At 31.3% G+C, this 8,772-nt stretch overlaps 1 non-coding gene across 1 annotated transcript; it reads left to right on the forward strand.

Moving 5' to 3' along the window:
* The first annotated feature begins 7,629 nt into the window (after positions 1-7,629).
* TRNAM-CAU (transfer RNA methionine (anticodon CAU)) lies at positions 7,630-7,702 on the forward strand. The gene has a single exon. It is a non-coding gene; the product is annotated as a tRNA-Met (tRNA).
* The last annotated feature ends 1,070 nt before the right edge of the window (positions 7,703-8,772 follow it).

Raw genomic sequence — 8,772 nt, forward strand, 5'->3', positions numbered from 1 at the left:
CGAGAAGGCTGCAAAGACTGTTTTCATCTCTATCCAGACTGCCTACAATATTAAGAAGTCCATTACAACCCTATACAGCCAAAAAAAAAAAAAAAAAAAGAAGCCATGGAGCAAAAATATGGATGACTTCTTACCTACTTCCAATTGACCTTCCTCATCCTGCCATGGACGACACATTCCTTGTCAAGAGCTGGCAATCTTTTTTCCTGGGTATGGAGGATGCTATTGCATGTAAAGGAAGGCATATTTAATAAAAAATAAAGCTAAACATAGTATTTAAACATATCACGAATTAGTTTTGAGTTGACTTTTTTTATTCCATCAAAATCACATTTTTCGTAATATAATCAAGCGACTACAAGTTTTGGTTCCCTACTCTGAGGGCACAAAAATTAAAATCGCCTTCAAGGCCGCTTAGCCTCGGTTCTAAAAGTCTGACAGTTTTGGACTTAGTAGCGCCATTCGAAGGAACTGACAAATAACTAAAATTTGAATTTTTTTTTTTTTTTTTGTGCGATCAAAATGTCCAAGAAAGAAGCAAATGGTAGAGGATGTGCGATCTCCTCCACGCACAAGTCAATCTCCTATAACAAGATCTTCACAGTGGACGTTGTTCTGAACAGGAGAAAAGATCGCTTCTTGGCTGAATCAAAATGCCAGGTCAAGGGAAGCTTCAGAGCGAAACATCGAGGTCAGGTCGTGGTCCTCAGAGTTGTGTTATCTGATAGTATCAAGATGTCTCCCTACTTCTTCAAGGCCAACGAGAAAGTGAACACAGACGTCTAATACAAGGTCCTTAGGTACCATGACTTGTAATGGTTGAAAAGCAAGTTCCTGGAACGACTATGTGTTTACGGCGCCCCGGCATACACGTCCAAGAAGGTGAAGCATTTCTGCAGGGAGAAAATGGCTGTCTTCAGACTGCCCGGGCAGACAATTGAAACTAGTATGTATATTTATGTGTTGTCGTCAAAATTGTTTAGGGTTTTCATGCGATACTTATTGACTATAGGTGTTTATAATTGTATAATATATTATCAACAAACTTTAAGTGAAAACACAGGAAATACTTTGCTTTTTGTTTGGCGTCTACCCAGAATGGGTTGCATCAGTTATAAAACATGGCATCAATGTACTATTATTTATTAACCAATCCTGAAAAAGGCAGAGTGACCTTGTTGAAATCTACACCTGAAGAGACAATGTTGAGATTGCACACTTATTAAACATGGACAGGTCTATATTCTAGAGAGTCAGGAATAATCTGGTAGAGTCTGGAGATGATTATGAATCCAGAGTAGAGCGTTCTGATCATAAGGAAGAAAAACAATGTTTTTTAACTTTGTTGGGCCCAGTGTTTGGCCTCCTAGCTCACCGACCCTAAACCTATGGACTTTTTTGTACGGGCATCGTTTTGTGACACGCCAAATCGTTTTGGTTGTTAAGTAGAAGTCGCACCCTGTATTCACTTTCATTTAAGTGTCATTAATAATGACACACAATGATATGAATTTTCAAAGTATCCTCTATATGTGAGACACAAATCAACTTCGTATACTAGAAATAAGGAATATATTTTTTTAAAAAACATAATGAAGGAATCAAAAAAGGAATAGCTATGTAAGGATATATTTTTAGTTCCCACAAACAATCACTTCATTAAATATTCCATAGACATGAGTCAGGCCTACATATTTACATATGGTGTATTCTTTCAAATAAAAATGGTATGCATATTTATTCGAATCAAACTTAACTCTACATATGTACAGTTGGTTAAAATATTAATATACAAAAAATACACGCACAGGCAAGGAAGATGGAAAGCAATCAGATGTTCCCAAAAATGTGGTTTTAATTTTTGAAGTCCCTTGATGACACCATAAACATATACAAAATATATAGGTATATGAATATATATGGTATATATATATATATATATTAGGGTGATCACTATATTTGAAATGAAATAGTATAAATATATTTCAAATTATAAAGAATTACAAAAATAGTTTTGCCTTCAGTCTATGTCTTTCCAAAACTCTTGAGGGTCCTTTTTTATAAAGTTGCGAGAATAGTTCGATTATAAATAAATAAATCATCATGTTAATATGAGAAAACGTTCAGCAAAAGAAAGTTCACTATTTAGAAGTAAGGAAAAGAAAATACATTCTTCAGATTACCAGTTCAAAAAAAAACCCGGGCGAGATAAAAAAAATGGCGACTTATATAATTACATTGAACTCATAAACAAACTTGACAAATATACGTTAGTTTAATCATAAAAGTATGAATAATTTTGCGTATATTTGTGTAAATGCGCATGCATTTTTACATTTATAAAACACTTATGTGTAATCTACATCTAGGTACATTATCGTAACCTTATATTTTTATGCAAAATATCTTCAAAATTATTTTCAATTGAATATTTATTCAATTTATACATAAATTATGTAGTGAGTAGATGTGTGTAACCATGAATATTGCCTTTTATTCATGATAAGTATAAAAAAAAGGCTTTAAAAATCACATAAAAAACGTGTAATCCAATGACAAAGTTAAAAGGGTTTTATTTCATTTGAAAATGAGCTTTAATATCAGCTTCCATTTTCAATATTTGTTTTAGATTTTTTTATTTATTTAGCAACCCATATTTAATTATAATATTTTATAGGGTGAAAAAGGTTTTGTAATTGATGGTTATCAAATCATTATTGAACGTAAGAGTTTTGTTGTTCTGGACAACCAGAACAGTATATTATTTTTATTTTCTTTAACAGTTTTCATTATTATTTCACTCTTAAGGAGAAATCATCTTAGTCTTCTTGTAAATCGTGTGTATTTTTTAGCTGGCCCGTTTTTTTTATTGGAAATCTGACGTATTAATTTTCATTTTCTCAGCTGTTGTCATTATAATTTAACTCCTGAGTAGTTAATCTCCTTTTCTAATGCATTCATTTATATTAACAACCTGATTGAACATTAGTTTATGCTCATAAAATACGGAAAGTAACCTTAAGGATCTTTTGCGCAGTTATAATAGTAAGCTTTTCTAGGACTCAGTGTAGAGTTGAGAATCGACATCGGAGTAATTCTTGACAACGTCCTTGTTTATTTACTTCATGCCTCCTCTCTCGTGACAGATGATATAGCTGATTTAATGAACGTTAAGACACGATTTTCATCACTACATCTAAGTATCGATTAACTACATCTTAGTGTGCCCATGAAAAACAAAGAGTATAACTGAAAATTTTTATTTTTAAATGTTAAAAAAATTTATATATTTTTGAAGAAAAGGGTATCTGTTCGTTGACGCCAAACAACTTCAAGCAATGCCGTGAACTAATACTAGTAAATAATAAATGCGAAATGTGAATTGATATAAACTACATTACAACATCAATTTGTCGTTGGGAATTTAATTGACTAATTGTGACTTATGGCTTTCACAGGTCTCATTTTCCCCCAAAAATATGACAAACTACATTTTGAACTTATTGTATGTCATTGAGTATTTTTTTGAGTCCTTTTACCCCTTTGTTGCAGACGTGCACCTACACTTACAGTTCTGTAATATCTAATAATATTAAAAGATGGGTAAAGTAAAACTACTTATTGGTATTAAAACAAAAAGTATATGATGGTCACTTTAATGGACGATATATCTACTGACAGAGATCAATATAAAAGTTATAGTGCTCCTTCCCCACATACAAGTTTTAATTTAAAAAATAGGAAACAATAATTGATAAGACCACTAGTATTTTGCAGGTTACCAACATTCACTTACTCAAAATGATTTCGACCATTTTCACATCTATAAATATTATACGTTAAAATATATTCGTAATCTCCTTAATATGAAGTATTTATTAAGATCATTTATCAAACCTTTGTTATTTCGATAAAAATCTTTATCTACAGTAATGGGCACTCTGTGTGGTCAATTTTATTGCTTGCTGGAGCTTCATTAGTTATTTATTAACTTACAACAACGTTACGTCATCAATATTTTGAGAAATGAGCTGTCAATTCCGAATCCAAATACTTTAAAATCTGAGTCCCAACATAACCCTTCGGAAGAACGGGATAGAGCTCAACTAAAATAAATTTCAAAATGTTTTTCCATTTTAGAAATGTTAATATTATATTAACTTACATTCAGTGCCTTCCAGACATTCGACCTCTTTTCAGTTTTGAACAAAAGATAAAAATAAAAAGACTTTACTATTTTTAAGTAAAAAAAATAACTGACTTTATTTTTCATAATACAAACAACAAACAGATTTATATACACAACAAGTAAGCTTCAGAAAATAATACAATTAGAGGGGCCATGTCATAGAGATCAAATATAGAGAGTGCCTACGCTGAGCAAAGAAAGAAAATTTTGTTAACAAAACAATAGAAGATATAGTTGTTTATATATCAAAGACTCCAGATCTTTTATGGAATCATCCTATACCAGGTGGTACATTAAAATCTGAACCATTTGAATTTTAAATTTCAGCAAGTTGCAATTTATTAATTAACAAAAGAATTTCAACAAAATTGATGCTATAAATAGATTTGTGTCGGAGCTCTCTTTATCATTAATGTAGCCACTTTTAGCGGCAATGATGGCTTCAAGGGACCGGTGGAAGGCCTGGCACCCGTTGAGTGTCTATCTCTTTGCTATGGCGACCCAGTGGTAGCTGATAGTGGCTTTGAGACACTGTAGGCCTTCACCTAGACATGCACTCAAAAAGGTGTAGTCGAGGAAGCTGGTATCAGGGTTGTAGGGGGCCAAAATTGTCAAAAAACAGTTCAAAAGAACCCAAAAGAGTCTCACAACGAAGAAAATGGTTGTTTTTTTCATTGCCGGTGATAAAAGTGACTCTCCACCCTAACATGGTTCTTTCCGCCCACTTTTTTGATAAGTCTCTAGACAGTGTGGTGTAAAAGCCCGATATCTCTTGCATGGGTCCTCATGGACTTGAGGGGATTGGCCTGAGCTGTTTTCTTTAAATCCAGTTTGGCCATTTTGACAAAGTCCTTCTTCATCTCAAATATTTCAGACTTGTTGACAGCGTAGAAAGGGGTCCTGGAGACGTCCAGCTTCTTAGAGTGCGCGAATGTTAATTCGTCAGTCACGTTCAAGTGTCATTTTCTCGACTTGTACGAAAGCTAGAGAACTCAAATTTGCTATGTTTTGTAACTAATTGATTATGCTTTAATAAATCGAAGTATTAATTAATTTCAATCGCTCAACCTTCATTAAATATTGAATTAGTTAAATGGTCAAATTTTAATGGACCACCCGGTACTTCTGTTATAACAAAAGGGTTCCATAGAGAAATATATTAATAAAATGTCAACTACAGTGAGGAACATAAAAACATTTAAAGAGACCTATATGTTGTTAACATACACCTATTTATTAATACCACATTTTGAATGTTTTGTTCAACCATGATGGCGTCAACCTCTTCTTCACATCATCTCTTTTTGTTTTTATACACAGTCTGTTCTAAATAGTTTGTAAGTATTTAAGTGTAAACTGCAATACTTACCAAAAAATGAAAGTAGTAGTTTGATAAAAATTTTGAAGCCTTCTCAGCGTTAGGCGATAATTTGGATTCTAAGACCCCTAAGCAAACGCGAGAACCTTTTGTGAATCCTATCAAGTCAGGTAATTTTAAAATATCTGCCATTTTAGACATGTGTTATATGTTTACAATAATTTGGATAGCACTAAGGGAGCTTGAAGTGTTTGACTGGCATGAGCAAGGAAACATTTGTTGGATATATCTCAAGAGACTTCAAAATCTATTTGGTTTGAATTTAATAAATAAAATTTCCTACAAAAATATACACTTTCAAAGGAACTAATCAGTTCGAATCATTGCTAATCAAAGTGTCACTTCCTCATTCAGATCCTGAATCACTCTAAGTTCAATGGATTCACCATTAAATATGTTTGGACAACATCATACTTCATTGACATCCATGAAAATCTATTTAATATTCTAAATTCATGATCGAATCCAGTTCAAGGGTACAAAAGTAATTTCCATGTTTCAAATATTGAGGTAGAAAGAGAGTTTTTTAACCAAGCAAGAAATATGTATATGCAAGTTCCTTTCAATGGAATGAAGTCTCAAAATAGCTAGACCTTCAACCTTTCACCAACCCATTTTTGAAAAACAGGTAGAAAATATTCTCAGGAATATGTCTTCCAACTGCCATTTCTCAAGACAACACCTTCAAAATGAGCGTAAATGTTTTTGTTTTCTTTATCTTGAAAAGATACAGGAAAATGAATCCATTAATTAAAAGTTCAGAACTGCTAGGCCTGAAAAACAATATTATCATATATATAGCTCGCTTTCTTGTTTTTCCATCAGAAAAGATAATAGAGTTTTCTTTCTATTAGACTTTCTCTTTTTCATAAAGAAGCTCATCCGTGTCAAGAGTAAAATATGTAATTATCATGAGAAATTATATATCAGCATTTTATTCTATTTTCTAATACAAAAATATTTCACCTTAGGGGAAAAAAATAATTTAAAAAACCTATCAGTTAAGAAAAAAAAAAGAATTGAAAATACAATCCAAATATTTCAAAAATGTATGAATATATATATTTTTTTTACAATGGAATAACAATAATGATTTACTTTGTAACTCCTTATTTAATTAAAAAAATGATTTTGTAATTATCCAGTATATGTTTGTTGTTATTTAATATAAATAAAAAATTAATACTTTACTTATAGCCTTCATGATAAATGTATTTGAAACAGAAAAACTAGTGCCACCAGATAGGATCATTATCGTACGAACAAAATACGCTACATTCAGTCTTTTGATCTTTATAGTATTTTGCTCAGTTGTTATTTGTAATATTTAACTAACTATAATTATTATTGCAATCTATTTCGAACCCATAAAAACGATGGTATATGGAACATCGGCAACTATAAAGTTCTAAGGAACTTAAGGAAATAATCCAATTAGTCGGTTAATCTTCCTCAGACATCAAAATAATTTTCTCTGCGTTATGTCAGTATGTATCAATTTATATACCCAATGTTTTTTTATTTTCTTTTTTCTTCAGCGAAATGGTATTTTTGATTTATTCAATTCTTCTTAATTTAAGTATGTCCATCGTAAAAGTATTGGAAATCAGAGGAAGACTATTTTTTATAAGCAGACAAAATAATTCATTAACATAGTTAAGAGTAGTAGCCTCGGTAGTGCAGTAGGCTCATAATCAGAAGGCCGTGAATTCGAGCATCACCCGGGGCATTCCTTTTTTTTTTTCAAATGAACGCTTAATTGTCAACAATCTCTTTGGAAATTAAAATAAAGTTAAATTATAGGGACATGTATTTAAGGTTTTTAATAATAAATATTGTTCAATAAATATAAGAGCAAATTTGACATCGTTTTAAATATCGATATATGACAAAGATTTTGTGTTAAGACTCAAAGATACGTTTTTTGAGCTTTCTTGGCTATGAATAGGCACACATGAAGAGAGACTTAATTTGTATAGAATACTGTGGATAAATAGAGTAAATTTCATTTTTCCTATTTCTTATAAAATATTTTACATTTTGAATTAAACTATCACCAACCGCCTCGGTAGCGCAGTAGGCAGCGCGTCAGTCTCATAATCTGAAGGCCGTGAGTTCGAGCCTCACCCGGGGCATTTCCTTTTTTCTTTAGATCTGATGAATGTTGAAAAGTCTCATTTTCTTCTATTTTTGTAACGATTAGAAAGTCTTATTATAGATAAATTATTTCAACGTACATTTTAGGATTTTAAAAATAGGTATTTCTGAAAAACACACGAGAGAAATTGAATGGAAGCGAGAATGAGTTTTAAAAAAAAAAAAAAATAATTAAACATCAAAATATGGTAAAAAATTTTAATTGAGGATATATCTTTTTTCGCCGCTTTCTTTTGTTTGAAAGAGGCATTACCTAAAGGGAGACTGAAATCGAATTTGGTTTTGAGGATATATCGATAAAAATAGATAATTTAATTCCACGACATTTTCTTATTAAAAATGAAGGAAAAAATAAATCTAAGAGATCTCCCAGATATTCCTAGTCAACTTTTCAATTATTTTACACAGAATTGTAAAAGTCCTTGTTCTAACATTTTCTAACTAATTGGAGGATTTCATCGGCACATGGTATATGCCCTTGGAGATTTGATGTGATAATACCTAACCAAATGAATTTCATACATCGATCAAATGATTCTTTAGACAAATCATATTGAAATACAATTTATACAACTAAAATAATAGACAGACATATACGTAAAATATTTTACTCTTATGTGTGTTATTTTTAGCACACTTAGATAGTTGTAGCAGTTATTCCCTTGATGAATTGAAGAAATACAAAAGCTTACGATACTGTTAATATTATGTTCACGAATATTATAGCTTTTTGAAAATAGTAAAATAAATAGAATATAATATTCCCTAGAGTCTGTTGTGAATAAGGATCCGACTTGTTGGAGAGGGGGAGTGAAAATAAAAAATGATAAGCTTAGATATCCTTGCCAAAATAAATTTTGCCTAATTAGAAAATAGTTTACATTTAACTTTTACATTAGGTCTTATTAAAAGTTAAAATTAAAAAAAATTAATAACTCTGATATTCAAGCCCATGAAACTCAAGTAAACTGAAAAATGTCTCAACAAGAAGAAAAAAGAAAATGTTTTTCGGTGTTCTTCCGTGCTCAAATTGCTCTAAAAATGGCCT

The sequence above is a fragment of the Lepeophtheirus salmonis genome, chromosome 3, assembly GCF_016086655.4.
Source record: "Lepeophtheirus salmonis chromosome 3, UVic_Lsal_1.4, whole genome shotgun sequence".
NCBI classification, from domain to species: Eukaryota; Metazoa; Arthropoda; class Copepoda; order Siphonostomatoida; family Caligidae; genus Lepeophtheirus; species Lepeophtheirus salmonis.